Consider the following 17,889-nt stretch of genomic DNA (forward strand, 5'->3'; position numbering starts at 1 on the left):
CTGCAGTGTTCTCTGAGCTTGTTGTAGGTTAGGCAAAGTCACTTGCAAATGAGAGTGTGAGGAGGACCTCACCGTCCCCAGGGCATCCCTCTGTCATTTGGATTAGGGTCCCTGGGACAGACCAGCCTAGTTAAGTCCTAAGAGGCTTAGCTACACCAGCTAAGTGCAACCCCCTTGCTTTACAGATGGGGAAAGTGAAGCTCAGAACAGGGAAGAGATTTGCCTAGGATCACATAGGGACTGGCACACAAGAGGTTTGCTTTGTTGGTTGTTTTGGGCCTAACCCTGGGAATTTAGTAGTTTAGGGAGAGAAATCCCAGTGAGAAAACTCCCTCTATTAATTTGGATTGGCATCTGCTCCGCAATTTGTAGTCTTCAAAGGTGTGCCTAGGGGGTACTCCGAGGTTATGGGACTCACAAGGCCAATTTGGGTCAGAAGGACTTGAACCCAGGCCTTTTTGGCTTGGAGACTATAGAGATAGGGTTTGAACCCAGGTGTGGGTTTTTTTTGTTTGACATTTTAAAACATTCCCAATCCAGGACCCTTCTTAGTGCTGGAGGCTGGGCTGGGCTGGGTTAGATGTACAGGGTCTCCTCTCTATAGTTACCTGACAGTCACATCAGCATGCTGAGGGATGGTATCCACAAGACTCTGCAGGGTGGGCATAAGGAAGAGAACTCTGGAAGAGAGAGCATGGAGAGAAGTTGGAGACTGGAAGGTGAAAGGGACTTCTGGGGAAGGAGTTGAGGGGCCCAATCTAGTTAGAGGGGAACAGTGGGAGAGAATGCAGTGGACTCTGACTCATATTCATAGTGGAGGTGCTCTTAAAGTTTCCCCAGAGCACTTTTCTTTTGAACAGACCTATGAGGGATGTGGTACCAGAATCACTATGTCCATGTTACTAATGAGGATCCTAGGAATGGAGGGGGAAAACTCAGAGGTCACCCTCTCATTTTATTGAAGCCCAGAAAAAAAGGGACTTGCCCAGAGTCACAAAGGAAATAGCCAGAAGAGACAGGATTCAACCGCCACCCAATAACTTCAAGGTAGGACTCTGTGCCTCCAAGTGACAGGAATGATGGACATGGGATCCCACATGCACTATATCCTGTAGGCCATGAAGGACCCTTAAAGTCTTTGAAGGGAGACAGGAGAGTGACACGGTAGGCTATCTGTGCTAAATGCTGGGGAGATATAATCTAATATATGACAGATAGTTTCTGTTGTGTGAGAAATGGCTTTTTTTTTTCACTCAGGTCCCAAATCATCCACTGGGAATCTGATTTCCCAAGGGCTCCTTGTGCTCTTTGATGTCATGGAAAGAACCGGTCACTCAGCTGCCAAAGGGATAATCCTAAAGCTCAGGTTTGAGCATGTTAACTTCCCCTCCCAATAAACTCCAGTGGCGACTCCTTTCTTCCTTGCCAGGCTTGTTACACATTGCTCCTCTTCATACACCCTCTGGTTCCACCATACTGACCTTCTTGCTATTCTGTGAGGATGGGACCCTCCCTCTCCAGAGTCCTCTCTATTGAGAAAACAAAGCATAGACCTGGAGTTGGGGTTGGGAATGGGGAAGATTACACTAGCAATGTTTTATTAATTATTTTGACAACAGGAAGGAAGTCAGCAAGAAGTGGCAGAATGCTGGATGTTTGACCTTAGGCAGAAGACCTGGGTTTAAATCCAGGCTCTGCCAGTAACTACTTGCGTATAACCTGGGACAAGTCCTCGCCCCCTCTCTGGATCTCAGTTCCCTCATCTGCAAAATGAAGGGGTTGGACTGTGTGACCTTCAAATATCCTTCCAGCGCTCTCCCTGTTACCAGAGCATCTTCTCAAGGACAGTTTTGCCACCCAATATAGTTTTGGAACCATATGGATAAAGAGTGGGTAAGGACAGAGATTGGACCACCTGTGATTTCACTGGTACAAGGCACTTCCATATGAAGAAAATCCCTTTGCTAATGCAGGTCAACATACCTTCTCTGAACATAAAGAGTGATGGAGAACACCAAAAAATTAAGCAACTTGCCCAGGGACACAGACAGCAAGTCAGAGGTGGGACCTGAACTTGGTTCTTCTTGGTTTTTGCTTCAAAGGTTTTTAATTATAAAATTGTTTTAAAATTTTATTTTATTTTTAATGTAATGGATTCCTTTGCAATCTTGTGTGTTTTATGTATTTAAAAACCTGATTTTGAGAAGGTGGTCAGTAGGTTTCACCAGATAGCTCAGTAACGAGGACACAAAGAAAGGTGAAGAACCTCTGCGCTGGGCAATGCTGGGACCATGGGCACTGTCCCTGGTTGGGTTAAATCAATCCTGTCCTCTATGGCTGCACTCATCCTCCCGGTAACTCTGTGGATTACCAGGCCTCTTCCAAGCCACGCCCCTTCCCCCCACATAGGTAGTCTGCCCCGTTACAGAGGAGGCTCCTCGAGGGTGCTTTTGTATTTGTATCCCCTCTGCTCTGCACAGGTTTTGGCATATAGTAAAGCGCTCAGTAACCGCTTTTCTGCCATCCATTCATTCTAAGGTCCTGGAAATCCATCACATTCGGCCCGGTCTGGGGGCGTGCCAGGGAACTTCGAGTCCCTCCCAGAGCCCGCTGGCTCCCTGCTTTCACTCCATTTACTCAATAAATCCGTAGAAAATCGTATTCCCCGCTTCGCTTCGCTAATTGGCTTTGTGAAACATCAATCAGTAGCTTCCCCGAAGTTTATTGGTCTACTTGTGTGTTTACACCCGCCCTTTGAAAGTTCGGCGGGGCCTGAAGTGCGGAGTTCCTCAGTCACTTCTCACCCCGCCTCCTCTGTTTACGCCTACACTTCTTGCCCATTGGTCTGGAAGTCTGTCGGAGTCGGCGTTCCCGGCTGCTCATTGGTTCTGAAGCCTCCTCGTTCGGCCCTCTGGATCACGTGGACACACGAACCAATGCGGGGTCCGGGCTCCGAGAGGACAGCCGCGGGTTGGCTAGCTCGGGGGAGGGGAACGAGCGGAGAGGGACGGGGGGGGGGGGGGGCGGAGCCGAGGCCCCGCCCCCGTCCTCTCAGCCCGGTGGCCGGCGGGGAGGTAGCCTCAGTCGTTCGCGGCTGCTGAGTCCCTAGGACGCGGCCCCAGGAGGGGCAGCGGCCTGGCTCCGGCCCCGGGGACAGGAACAGCGACGGGGACAGGGACATGGCCCCCGCCTCTCGGCCCGCAGCGCCCACAGTGCTCGTGCCAGGGTCCCGGGCCGCCGCCGCCGCTGCCGGGGGCTGAGGACTATGAGCCCTTCGCCCGAGCAGTCAGGCCTCGCTCTGGCCCCACCGCAGCCTCAGGTGAGCGGCCCTGGGGTCTCCCGCCCCTCCTCCCCTTGGGCCCCGCCCCCATGGCCTCCCTGCCACAGGGCCTGCCCCCCTAGGGTGGTCCTCCGGCCAGGGCCCCGCCCCCCACGCCCCGCCCTCGGGTTCTTCCCCTGCTGTGTATGGGGGGGGGGTTGTCTCTTTGCCATCCCCTAGGGCCCCCCTTCCCCCCAGGACCCGTCCCCGCGGGGGGAGTGTCCGAGGTCCCGCCCTCGCCCCACCCCACCCTCCGATTTTTCCCGCTGGTGTAGGGGGGAGGCCGTCCTTTCACCCGCCCCTAGAACCTCCTTCCCTCCCCCTCAGGGGCTGGCCCGGGGATTCCCCATCGTCACTCTTCCCCCCCCGCCCCCCCACCGTGCCCCTTCCCAGATCCCTCTCTTTGCACCTCCTGAATACTAAGGAGGGAGACTCCCCTAACCTTCAGAGAACTGCCCCCCTGCTCCCGCCTCACAGGGTACTTCCCTGGTCATCCTCCATTTCTCACTCTTACCCCCCACCCCCGGGATCTCCTGTGTCTCACCCAGATCTTCCCTCATCCCACCCCCCTTCCCTGAAGCTCCCCTCCGCCCCTCCCCCAGTTCTTACCTTTTCTCTGCTCTTCTTTCGTCTGAAAGTTTCCCCTCCCCCCATAACCTCACCGATTCTGCAACTTCCTTTAGTCCTTCATCTCTCCTTAGTTCTCAGGAACTTCCCCCCATTGCCACGTTATGGCTCCCCTTCTCCCCAACTCCTTTACTTCATCCTAGGGTGTCCCCTTTTTATGCCCAAGGTCCTCGTCTTCCACTAAGGTGTCTTTGGGAGACCCCTTGGCTTTCCTTACACCCAGGGGTAGGGTTTCCCAGCCTGTTCTCTGGGTTACCCATCTCTGTTGTCTTTTAGATCTGGGATCTCACTTGTGTTTCCCCATTCTTGGGATGCTGCCCATTAGGAAGCATCTGCTGAAGAGTGGGAGAACCTCCATCCCTCTAAAATTTCCTATCCCAGGCCCAGGCATTCTCATCCTTCCATTTCCATGGTTCTGAGATGCTCTGCCCTTTCTCTGGAGATTTTTGCCTTCTGGACTGCGTCTCCCTCCCATTTTAGCTTGGGGAATTCCTCTCTCTCCCTTAGACTTGCTTTCCACGAAGGTATTTGAGGTGGAGATTCCCTTTTAAAACTGTGGCCCCTTAGGGGATCTTGTCTAATTGAATTCTTCTAGCTATTCTGTAAAAGCAACTGTGCTGATCCTGGGGCATACCTAGGTGCAAAATAGGCCAAGCCCTTGTTCTGAAGAACTGATGGGGGCAGAGGAGATGAAATGCATACAGATAACTAGTATAGAGTGTGGTGGGGGTGAAGGCAACAGTTGACAGGGAGAAATCTCTGTCTGCTGAAGGAGAGGAGGTAGCACCTGAACTGGGCCTTGTGGAGGGTGGTCTTACTTTGGCACAGTGGCTTTCTGGGAAGAAGCAAAGGGCAGGGAGACAGGGAAGCCCACAATTTGAGTAGCTGGTTGCTTAAAGAGGAGGGTGGGAGAGATAGACAGTGGGACAGATACCCTCTGAGGATCACTGGTCTCAGAGCAGCGTGGGCTGATGTTAGGCCACCTGGCATCATATGGGTTTAATCCCCTGTGAAGAAAGGGTTCTGAGTCAGAGTGGGCCTGTTCTTTCCTCTGATTCCTGCAGTCATTGCTAAGTAGCTGGAGTTGGTCTAGGGGCCTGGGCATCTCTGTTGCAGTCTTTAAAAGCCAGATGCTGTGCAAGGGTGATGTCCTGTCATTTATCCGACTTAGGCATATTTAGGTGGTGTGACCAGGGCCTCTTTGCTGCTTGCCAGGATACCCACTTCTGTTAGAGGAAGGTGTTGGAACTATGGACATGCCTTCAGGATTCCCATTAAGATTTTGGGTTCAGCATCATATAGAAAGAGAAGTCTTGTCCCTAGATGTGTTTCCATTGTCTAGAACTTGTTTCACACAGATAGGGAAGAATCTTCTCTGCTTTCCTGTGGGAAAGTATTTGTTGTATAGTCATCGTATCCTTGTTATATGCCATCGGTGAATGTTGCATTGGATTATATCGGACTTTCTTCAGACTCTAGCATTTCCCATGTCTAGTACAGGTAGTGCTTGGTATGTAGTAGGAGCTTTTTAGGTATTTGTGAAATTCAAGGAGGTTGTGGCGGGAATATTATTTTTCTCTTCCAGACTTGACAGTGTGAGTGATGCTGCAATTTTTGGTGTTTTCTACCTTGTGGTCCTCACTGTGTATCTTCTCAAGTAGTGTGGTTTCTGCCTAGCATTCACAGGGTACTGTGGTTCAGCTGTTGGGGAAAGCTTCCTTGCAAGAATGTTGATCCTTCCATCCCTTGAGGTGTCTGAGAAGCCATGAGATGTGGAGTGGAAAGAGCTCTATACTAGTAGTTAGACTTGGGTGCCTTGTTTCCTACCGTGTGCTAGTACCACTGGGCAATTCACCTCATTTCTGAACTGCAATTCTGTAGTCTGTAAAACGGGGATCGATGACCTGTGCCCTGTGGACCCTACGGTTCTCTTGAATAAATTACGTGAGACAAAAGTACATGGAAAACCATAAACAGTTCTGTAAAGTGTTATTGGGGTGGCTAGATTGCACAGTGGATAATAGAGTTCCAATCTTGGAGTCAGGAAGACTTAAATTCCTGAGTTTAAATCTGGCCTCAGACACTTACTATAGTTGGGTGATCCTGAACAAGTCACTTAACCCTGTTTGCCTCAATTCCTCATCTGTAAAATAAGCTGGAGAAGGAAATGGCAAGCCACTCCAGTATCTCTGCCAAGAAAACCCCAAATGGGGTCACTGAGAGCTGGATATGACTGGGAAAAGACTGAACAACAACTGCAACAAAGTGTTATTACCTCTTCCTTCCTTCCTAGAATGAGTTCTTGTCATCTTCCTCTTCCAAAGCTAACAAAACTACTAATTCCAGGATGGCAGGGAAGAACTTTCTATTACATGGAAAACCAAGAGAGGTTTTTTTTTTTTTTTAAAGAGACACTCATGCATTTCATTCTGTGTGCTCCTATTTTAAAATGCTTGGTAACTGAGTGTACACATTTGTGAAGTAGCTGATAACATGTCCTCCAATGAGGGATAGGGTGACCTCGGGGCTAATTTTTGCTATGGACACAGAATCTTTCAAAGCTTGGAATTGTAGGAATCCTGAAACAGTTTTGAACTTGAAGTTCTCGTTGCTGTGCTCCTGTATGTGTCTAACAGAAGAACCTGTGTTGTCTGCCTTACTCTCCATCCCTAGCAAGCTCTTTGACCTTTCACTGTAAAAGTGACAGCTTATTATTTTTTTCTGAAAAAGGAGAAATACTTTGCACACATGGATATGCAATACATGTTGGATATAGGTTTGCCCAGTTTTGTAGTAACTAGTGACAAGTTTCAACTTTGGCAACAGTTTCTCAGAGAGAAAATTTATGAATCCCTGTGGCTTTAATCTGATTTCCCGGGCACATAGAGAAAATAAAAAATCCACTGACCTTCAAGCTGCCTAGGGAGAAAAAAACCAAACCAGTGGCAGAGTGAAACTGCTTTGTTAATCTTCTGGTGAACTGGAAAAGTGACAGATCAGCAGGATGAGCACGTAGGGACAAATCTCTTCCTCATTTCATATTCTAGTAAACATTTCTTAGATTCCTCACTGTCAGCATTATATACTTTTATAGTGTTTCTCCAGGAATGTACAGTATGTTACAATATATGATTAGTCAGTTTAACACCTCCAGAGAGATCGATTTGAAGAGTTTCATGATTCATAGCCATGTAAACCCTATTTCAAAAAAAAATTCTGGCCTTACTTACATTTGTTTTGTTACTTTTGAATGTTGAATAGACAACTATTTCAGCTCACATCTCATTACCAGGCTATCTATCTCCTTGTTAAAGACCTCCCCTAGTGACTCTAGGACAGTTATTTCTCACTGCTTTCTCAACAGTCTGGGCTTTGGTTGTTTTGTTTCTGGATAGCAAATAGGATTAAACAGCGAGTTTAATGAAGTGACTACTTAATTGAGCCATCTAATTTCTCTTAGATTATGGTCTATGAAATTTATAGCCTAGAATCATCTTTCTTTATCTTCTCTAATTTAGAGAATTCTCCTGTCCCATTAGCAGAGACCAACGGTGAAGTATTATATCAAAGTAATTTTGTCCTTTTTGTGCCCTGGACAAAAAAAAAATAGCTAGCATTTATGTAGCATTTGAAGTTTTGCAAAGCGCTTTACAAATACCTCATTTTATCCTCACAACAACTTTGGGAGGTAGGCTCTCCTATTATCTTCATTTTACAGATTAGGCACCTGAGGCAGAGATTATTAATCGATTTGACTGTAGTCACACAGCTAGTAAATGTCTGAGGGTGGATTTGAACTTGTCTCCAGGTCAAGTGCTCTATCCACTGTTCCACCAGGCTGCCTCATTTTATAGGCTAATTTGAACTTTAAAATAATTTTTAGTATGCTATAAGTAAGTGGTTTAACTTCTCTGATGCTCTGAATCCATATTACCTGATCTCTAAATATAGAATCTTAGTGTCATATTTATTCTTTTCTTCTTTCAATTATTTCCTATTTATCCTACATATGCTTGATTTATATATATTTGTTTTCGTGTTGTCTCCTTCCTTAGATTGTAAGCTCCTTGAGGGCAGGGACTATCTTTTACAAACTCCTTGTATCTCCAGTGCTTAGCACAGTGCCTAATGCATAGCAGTTACTTACTAAATGCCTATTGGTTGGTTGATTCTTCTTTGCTCTTAAACAGATTGTATCTCACTACTGATTTTTTTATATTATCACTAAGATAAATTCTTTCCTATTTATTCTCAGTCAAATCCCTGATTGAGTCCTTAGTGTTTCCTCCCAACCCCTCTCCTCCATCCCCTCTTTTTTTTGGGGGGGGGGTCTAGAACTGCATGTGATTTAATCAACGTAGAGAATGTCATGACTTATCCACAGTCATGTAGCTATTATCTGTCAGAAGTGTATAACCTATATCAGATTGCTTGTCATCTCACGGAGGGAAAGGAGGGAGAGATTTGGAACTCAAATGTAAAAAAATGAATGTTAAAAGTTGTCTTTACATGTAATTGGAAAAAAATATTATTTTAACATTATGTATCAGAAGCAGGACTTGAAACCAGTTCTTTCCAAACCCAAGGTCAGCTCTCTGTTTACTTTGCCAGACTGGCCCCTTAGTTCATTTATACTTAAATTAATTGGAAAATGTATATTGAGCACCTACTGGGGGACTTTGGACAGTTCTTTCGGGGGGGAACTTTCAGTCTCTGTAGGGAGATAAAACTTGTTGATTAATTGATCTTTATGGTATCTCATCACTATGGGGCAGACTGAAGCTTATTCCTGCTTTCTCATTTTGTGCTATTCTTGTCCTCATTCTCCCATAAACCCTCCAGTGAACTGCTCAAAGCACTGGAGACTTTACTTTGTGTCATTGTCCCTGTCCCCCCTCTCCCCACTTTGGGCATTTAGTCTGGAGAAGCCTAGGCACCTCTTTTCAGAATCATGGTTTTAAATGCGTAACATAAGACACATAGGATTTCAAAGGAAACCAAATATATTGGAATATTGGAATACAGTAATCAAAATAGTAATATAAATATAAAAAACCCAAGTTCTCAGACCCCTAGTTAAGAACGCCTGCTCTAGGTCTTTTACCATTTCTTGGGTACTATTTAACACTTTTCATGACGAGGCTGCCTCCTTTTCCAATTACGCGTTTCTTGAATGTCATCCTTTATGCCAGGAGAGGCAGTAGTGGAGAGAGTTGGCCTCTTAGGTTGACTTGGGTTAAAGTTCTGCCTCGGACACATAATGGCTGTGACCCTGAGCAAGTCTCTTAATTTCTCAGTGGCTACCCGCTCCCCCCCCAACTTGGAGACTGTAAGTTGCAGAACAGGTGCTAAGGTGCATTGGTAGAGGGTGCTTCCTCACCCAAGGAACTCCCTACACCTATGAAATCACAGTTCAGTCAAAATGAAAAAAAATTATTTTGTGCTGCTTGAGTTCAGCAGTTGTTGGTGATGTGTTTACAGCATATGTAAATCAACCATGTATCTGTCCTTTGGTCTTTAGGTCTGTCCTTTTATTGTGAGTGGAAATTGTTTCATGAAGCACAACTGTATCATCTTTGCTAGAATGCTAGTGTTTAAAAGGTGGTTTTTTTGTATCAGGAGCAGCTTGGGATATTGATTTTCAGTGCACTTTCTCAAATTTGATCCATCCCATTCTCCTATCCAGTCCTGGGCCTGGCTCATTGTCTGCTCGTCCAAGGTAGGATGAGGTGATCAGCTAATTCAATGAAGTGCCCATGCAACTGCGTATCATAGACTTCGTATTAGAGCTTTTTATTCATCCATTTTTTCCTTTGTGGATTTTTATGCAAATTCCTCTTTAGTGTTCAGGGATCTCATTTAGGAGGTCCTGTAATGTTCTTGGTTTTTATGCAATCAGCACAGTGACACTGACAGACAAGAACATTTGGAAAACCTTGTCCCTTCTTGGGAATCCTTCTTCTATTTGAAATATGCTTAGGACATCCTCTAGAACAATAGTCCACACCTTCAGTGAGCATGGTTCTTTGTCTTAAACTTCACCTAACATTGACAGAGGATGAATGAATAAAATTACCTCCAGTGCATCTATTAAGAAATCCTAGGATCATAACACTGGAATTGGAATGGACCTTAGGGCCATCTAAATTGGTCTCTTCATTTGACAGATAAGGAAACTGAGGCCAGGGAGGTTCAGAGGTAGAATTTGAGCTCAGGGTCTCTGACTTTAGTGTCAAGCCTCTTCTTGCTAAATTGTACTGCCTGGTATTCTTTGTGTGAGCTTCAACTTGCAAGATACGTTGTGGACAGGGAGCCTTGAATGCTAGGTTTTGCTTTACTGAGTCAAATACTTTTTTATACACACAACAACAACTAAATGCATTGAGATCTTGTGTTCTTTGCACCATTTGTTCTGTTGTCTGACTGTGAGGATGTGGCTGCTGTAGAAGGTTGCTTAGGGAAGCTTGGTCATATTTTCATTAATGACACCTTTGACGAATACATAGAGCCTTCTCAAGAAATTCGTAATTGGAAAAGGAGGCAGCCTCATCGTGAAAAGTGTTAAGTGGTACCCAAGAAGTGGTAAAAGACCTAGAGCAGGTGTTTTTAACCAGGGTCTGAGTGATGGGTTGGTAAATATTGATGTCCCGCTGACTGATATTTTGGATGAGACTCGGCCTGCGTTTTTGAAACTGTTGGATCGCCCCTCTCTTCCAGACTTCTGTAGAATCAGCCCCTCGTTTCTTTCAGAACGGTGTTGCCCAGCATGATTTCTTGTGCATGTTTCATTTACTCTCCTCAATTTCATCTCCAGTAGTTTCAGGGTAGTTTTGGCCTTGTTGTGGCAGTAGCTTTAAGTTTATACAAGTTTTATTTTTTGTGAAATGATAATCATATGAATTCATATCTTTATTCTCCTCCCAATGAAGACAGGAGCTCTCTTCTTCTTGTCTTTGTATCCCTTCTGCCTAGCCCTGCATTTGGCGCCTAGCAGTTGTTCAATAAATGCTTGAACTGAATTGTTGAAAGGTGAGATTGGAGCTATTGCAAAGGCACACAAATGACTGTCCTTTTGGGAGCCGGTTGTTCCTTATCTATTCCTGTCTGTCATTTCCAAATCAGTGGCTACTACTTTGTTTCCAATTTTGCCCCCACAAAAATATTGCTATAAATAGTTTGTTATAGACAGGGCCTTTCCCCATGTATTTGCTAAAGGGAATCTTTGTTCTTATCTTTGTATATGCCCAGTAATGGGATCTCTGGGGTAAAGGGTAAGGATCATTTAATCACTTTTCTGGAATAATTCCAAATTATTTTCCAGAACATTTGGACCAATCTATAGCTCCACCAATGGTGTAGTATTAGTTGATCTCTATTTTCCAATATATCTATATCTATATCTATATCTATATATATATATCTATATATTTTTTTTTACCATCCTACCCTTTGCCCATCTTCATGTTGACATCATTGAATACCAATGTATTCATTGCCTTAATTTCAAACCCGTTCTGGTCACAGTTGCTTCTTACTGCTCTTCTGACTCGGCAGTCCATCTCCTGACTTGTGCCTTTTCGTAGGCTACCTGCCCTGTTTCCCTACCTCTTGACCTCGTGTCTGGAAGGCATATCTTCCTCAGGATCTCTATCTTCCTTCAAGGCTTAAGCTCATAGACTGTTTCCTATTGGAAGACTTTGCCAATTTCCCCAGTTGTTAGTACTTCTTCCTTAAAGCTGTCAAGTTCCATCCTTAAGCTGTATATATGTTTATCTTATTGGAATGCAAGCTCCTTGAGGGGGGCTGGAGGACTGTTTTTTCTTCTCTTGGTGTCCCCAGAACCTGGCACCATAGGTCCTCAACAAAGGCTCATTGTATCAGCTTGGGAGCCGGATCCCTTTTCCACATGTCAGCTTTCATGGCTCCCTTGGGTCTCTTCTCCAGGTCAAACATCTTTGTTTCAAGGCAAGGCAGCAAGCATTTCTTAAGTGCCTACTCTGAGCCTGTCACTGTGCTCAGGGAAAGAGTCCCTGCTCTTGAGCAGCTTATATTCTAACGGAGAAGGTAACACACAAAAGGGAATTAGAAAGGTGGGAGGGAGGAGGAGAAGGAAGGTCCCTTCCCAGGCCCATGGCGGCAAGGTCCAGAGAGAAAAGTACAGCTAGTGTGGGCCCTTTCTCAGAATGGGATGACTGAGGATACAGCTATTTTGAACTGGGGGAGCTCAGTCATACTTCACAGTTCAAGAGCAAAACTGGGAGATTTGCCTTCACTTATGGCATGGAATCAGACTTGGATTATGGGAAACCTCCACAAGCACTGGAGGGATAAGGGGGGAAATTCTTTTACCAACCTGTTCACTTTTGTTGAATTGGGAAATTTCATACTGGAAGGAATCTCAGGGACCATCCAACTCATAATATCACATGAGGTTTAAAGGAAGGAATTAGGGATATTTAATCTGAAGAAGAGAAAACTAAGGGAAGCTATAACTGCTGTCTTCAAACATGTGAAGGACAGTCAGACAAAAGTGAAGCCTTCTTTATTTGGTGGCTCCAGAGGGTAGAAGCGGAATTGCTGGGGAGGAGTTTGTTGGGAAGTTCTGCCACGATCAGTAAGGAGGCATGTGCAGCTAGAACTGTCCATTCAGGAAACAGGCTGCTTTGGAGTGAGTGGCAAAGGGATGGATGACCACTGTCAGGGAGGCCAAATCCAATGGCCTTTTTTCCATTCTTACCTCTTCCTTTTCTGTTGTTTTCACCCTCCTTCTGTATATTCTCTCCTTTCTGGGTTTTCATGATGATGCTCTTCTGTTCTGAGAGTGGTTCTCTTCCTGACTGATCTTTCCTGGTCTCCTTTGCATAGTTATTATCCATATGCTGCTCCCAGGGCTCTGTCCTAGACCCTCTTCTCTCTCTGCTCTCTTGGTACTCTTACAGAATCACAAGATTTGAGAGCTGGAAGGGACCTCAGCAGCCATTTCATTCAGCTGTATCTGAGGAATCTCCGCTGAACATATCTGACAAGTGGTCATTCAGTTCCTTCTTCGAGACCCTTAAGGAGCAGGAGCTCAGTCTCTCTTGATATGAAGCATTTTATCCAGCCCAAATTATTAGGAAGATTTTCCTAACATCAAGCCTAAACTTTCCTCTTTGCAGCCTCCACTCATTGCTCCTGGTTTTGCCTTCTGAGACCAAATAGAACAAATTGAATCCCCCTTTCCAGGTCACGTGATAGACTATCAGATCAACATGCCTCCCCTAAGCCTTCTCTTCTTTAGGCCAGGCATGCCCGCTTCCTTTAATCTATCCTTATATATCAGCTCCATGCATGAACAATTTATTGTTGATTTGGAGGGAAAGCTGAGTCAGTGTGCAGCTAATGACAGTGGAGAAGAAAAGGAGTGGGCAGTTTTCAGAGTGCACAGCATTGCATTTGCTCATCTGGGCCAGAACACTAGTAAACAGCAGGATTGGTTTGATGAAAATGATGGGGAAATTCAGAAGCTGATAAGTGAAAAATGAGAACTCCACCAGGTTAACCAGCAGGATAGTTTGTCCAACTCTAAAAAAGCAACATTTAACTCCATCAAAAGTAAAGTACAAGTGAAACTTAGAGAGATGCAAGATTTTTGCCTCAGTAAAAAGGCAGATGAGATTCAGTTTTATATTGATAGCAACAATCTAAAGCACTTCTACAATGCCTTGAAGACTGTTTACGGGCCAAAGACTTATGGTGCATCTCAACTATTCAGTGCTCATAAGGACATGATCCTCTAGAGATGGGTTGAATACTTCCATAGTGTTCTCTGCAGACTGTTATCAATCAAGGCTGAAGCCATTGATCCAATACCTCAGGTTGAAGTCAGTCCCTTTCTAGCTGAACTTGCAGCTGAAGAAGAGGTTTTAAGTGCTACTCATTGGGCTCCTCTCATGTGGCAAAGTGCTTGGTAGAGATCAAAGATGCCTCCATTGTCCATCTCCATAAAGGAAAAGGAAACAGGTTGTTCTGTGACAATCACTGGGGTGGGGCGGGGGAGGGGAGGAAGGAGGAGACAGTCTCTTTCTTAGTCCTTGCTTGCAGGATTCTTGCCGGAGACCTCTTTAATCAGCTGATTATCTACTCAAGAGCCAGTTTGGCTTTAGAAAAGACTGAGGAATGGTCGACATGATGTATGTTGCTCAACAACTCCAGAAGAAATGCGAGGAGCAGAACAGAGGCTCGTATATCAGTTATGAGGGCTTGTGGAAGATCATGGTGAAATTTTGTTGCCTGGAGAAGTTAATCAGAATTGTACGCTAGTTCCATGATGGCATGGACGATGCTTTCATGCTTTCCCAATCACTAATGGAGTGAAGCAGGGCTGTGTGCTTGCTTCCGTGCTTTTTGGCATGATGTTTTGTGCAATTCTGACTCCTTCAAAGAGGACAAAAAAAACGGCATCAAGGTCAGCTACCACACTGGTGGTAAACTATTTAACTTGAAAAGGCTACAAGCTGAGACCAAAGTGGAGAGAGTTGGTGCACCACTTTTTGTTCACAGATGATTGTGCACTCAGTGCAGCTTCTGAGGCTGAGATGCATCAGAGTATGGATCGATTCTCTGTTGCTTGTTTTAATTTTGGCCTGACAATCAATACCAAGAAAACAGAGGTTCTCTACCAGCTATTACTGTACCATCCATATGTGGAGCTATTGGTTACAGCAAATGGAGAAATTTTGAATGCTGAGGAGAAGTTCACTCATCCTGGCAGTATACTTTCCAAGAATGTCCATCTGAATGATGAGGTTGATGCGTGCATTGCCAGACGTAGCTCAGCATTTGGAAAGCTCTGAAAGAAAGTGTGGGAGATAACTAGGTTGCATACCGAACTTAAGATCTACAGAGCTGTTGTGCTGACCTCATTGTTGTATGCCTGTGAAACCTGGACAGTCTACCAGCACCATGCCAGAAAATTGAATCGATTCTATTTGAATTGTCTTAGGAGGATTCCGAAGACGTTTTGTTTTTGTTTAGATGTTTCCACTCGTGTCCTTTTTTACATGACCCCATTTGGGGTTTTCTTGGCAAAGATCGTGGAGTGGTTTGCCATTTCCTTCTTCAGCTCATTTTACAGATGAGGAACTGAGGCAAACAGGGTCACACAGCTAGTATCTGAGGGTAGATTTGAACTCATGAGGAGGAGTCTTCCTGATTCCAGGCCTGACACTCTATCCACTGCACCACTTAGCTGCCGAGTTTGTTTTGCTTAGGACTAATCCCTGCCATAGTCTACCCTTCCTTTAATTCCGTTTCTTCTTTTCCTTTTTTTTCTCGTTTGGTAAAATGTAGTTTTGTACCTAACTTTGTGTGTGTGTCTGTTCTGTTCTATGATCTGTTCAGATGAGCATGAAGTTCAAGTGGCACCTGATTTCCTCTTTTTTGTGTAGACTGCTACTTGTGGAACCTGATTATATGAGATAATTTTCCCTCACCTTCCCTTCTCCCTTTGCAATGTATTCCTCTTCTCTTCGCTTTCCATTCTTTGTTTTTTTTAAAAGGTCATTAAGATATAGGAGAACCATGACTAGGCCTTTGGACTCCCTTTGTGATTCCTGATGATGGCGTTCAGGGGGTGATATATATATTTCATTTTCCCATGTTAGACTGTAAGCAGTTTATCCTTATTTAGTCCTTTATCACTGCTAGTGTTTATCTTCTTATGTTTCTTTTGACTTCTGTGCTTGTACTTCAGAGTTTCTATGTAGCTCTGGCCTTTTTATCAGAAGTGCTTGGAATCCTGATATTTCATTTTTCCTGCTATAAAATTATATTTAGTTTTGCTATGTCAGTTATTCTTGGCTCTAAATCTATAACCTTTGCTTTCTAGAATAACACATTCTAAGCTCTCTGCTCCTTTATAATGGTGGCTAAACCATATATAATCCTGACTGTGGCTCTTTAGTGCTTGAATTTTTTTTTTCTGGCTGCTTGTATTTTTACTTTTGCTTGGAAGCTCTGGATTTTGGTTATAATGATCCTGGGAGTTTTCATTTTGGGTTTACTTTCAGGAGGTGATTGGTGGATTCTTTCAATTTATTTATTTATTCTTAGGTTATACATGTGCAATCATGTTAAACATTTCCACATTAGTTATATTGTGAAAGAAGAAACAGAACAAAAGGGAAAAGACACACACAAAAAAAAACCTCAGAAACAAAAAAGTGAAAATAGTATGCTTCGATCTCCGTTCAAACTCCATAATTCTTTCTGTGGATGTGGATAGTATTTTCCCTCATTTCAATTTATTTTTAAAATTGAATTTTATTTTATTTTCATTTCTTAATTCTCTCTCTCCTACATCCTCTCCTAAAAAAAAGCAAGAAAAACAAAACCCATTATAAATATTTGTAGTCAAGCAGAACAAATTCCTGATTCTTGGCATAATAGATAGAGTTGTTGGTTGTGTTGTTCCTTCATTTTTGAAGAGGACCATGACATCAGGAAAATGATGACATGGCTTGCAGTTGACTTTGATTTGAGTGAAGAAGGGCTATGCAAGGTCACCAGCCTCACTTTCTCCTCCAGAGCCATCTGGGTCCAGTGGCCTGATATTCATCAGGATGACTGGACATGACCCAGGATGCAGTGGGCGACCCTGGCCCTTTTAGGCTCAGGCCTTTTCAGGTTCTCACTTTGAGACAGAGTACTGAGTCAGGAAGACCTGAGTTCAGATAGTTGTGTGACCATGGGCAAATCACTTAAACTTCTGATTCAGTTTCCTTATCTGTAAAATGGGGATAGTAATAGCACCTACCTCCCACGGTTGTTGTGAGGATCAGATAAGGTAATGAGATTTCTCGAAACATAATGTTTAGACCCCTTTTTTGAGGGCGGGGGACATCATAGCTTTCAGGTAGTCCAATGATTCTTAAATCTTTTTCTCCTTGATCTGTTTTCCAGGTTGTTGGTTTTTTTTTCTGTGAGCTATCCTACATTTTCTTCTATTTTTCTTTTCATGCTTTTGATTTTGTTTAAATATTTCTTGTCTCATGGAGTCATTGGCTTCTCTTTGGTCCACTCTAATTTTCAGGGAATTTGTTGCTTGGGCAAGGTTTTGTACCAAGTTATTTCCCTTTGTGCCAAAGTTGTTTATGCCAAGTTATTTCCTTTAACAATTCTCTCTTCCATAACTCTCATTTTCTTTCCATTTTTTCTTCTGGCATTCATTTAATTTATAAAACACATTTTAAAAACTTAAAAAAAAACACCTGACTCTTCTCTTTTAGGAATGTTAGTTAAATGGGTGTCCTGGCTGTGTTTTCATTTGAGGCTTTGCTTATAAATGTTTTGGAATCATTCTCCTCTTCTAAGCTTGTGTCTTGAGAGCTCATGCTAGCATAATAGTTTGGCTTTTTTTTTATGATGGGATTCCTTTGTTGTTGTTGTTTGATCATTCTTCCAGCTTGCTTTCTGTTTTGGGACCTGATGTTAGACCCAGTCTCTGTTTTTCCCTCTATTTCTGAAGGAAAGGACTGGGCTGGTATTGTTGCCACTTTCTTGAGGTATTAAGTATTATGTTATTCCAGGATCTCAGAGACAGGCTGGGTACCTGCAAGCTTTCAGTGTTCCCCAAGTGATCTGATCCAGGGAAAAACCTGATCACTGCCCTCCTGGTCTGAGCTCTGCAAGTTCCTGACCTGGGTTTGGGTTTGAACACCATTAGGCTGCCACCGGACCCAGCCCCTATCAGCCTGCTGGGAAGCTGGCAGAATTGCAGATTCCCTTTGGTCTGGGGTTCCTGTCCTGGTTATTCCTTGAAGGTTTCAGGCTAGGCTAGAAGCTGGAGCTGAGACTCTTCTCTGTTTCTGGGGTCTGAGCCACTCTACTGGCATTTGCTTCAGAACTTCCTCCTTGCTCAGTACACACCGGTACCTGCAACCACTCCTGATCCTTAGGCACAG

General features: G+C 44.2%; 1 protein-coding gene across 1 annotated transcript in view; it reads left to right on the top strand.

The window, feature by feature from the left end:
* Positions 1 to 3,031: 3,031 nt before the first annotated feature.
* The window catches only part of TESK2 (testis associated actin remodelling kinase 2), a 132,127-nt gene continuing 117,269 nt past the window's right edge, over positions 3,032 to 17,889 (top strand). Inside the window, exon 1 of the mRNA XM_036755288.1 lies at positions 3,032 to 3,319. The gene's annotated coding sequence lies outside the window, so the exon portion shown is untranslated. The remainder of the gene's footprint in view (positions 3,320 to 17,889) is intronic.

The sequence above is a fragment of the Trichosurus vulpecula genome, chromosome 4, assembly GCF_011100635.1.
Source record: "Trichosurus vulpecula isolate mTriVul1 chromosome 4, mTriVul1.pri, whole genome shotgun sequence".
Taxonomy (NCBI): domain Eukaryota; kingdom Metazoa; phylum Chordata; class Mammalia; order Diprotodontia; family Phalangeridae; genus Trichosurus; species Trichosurus vulpecula.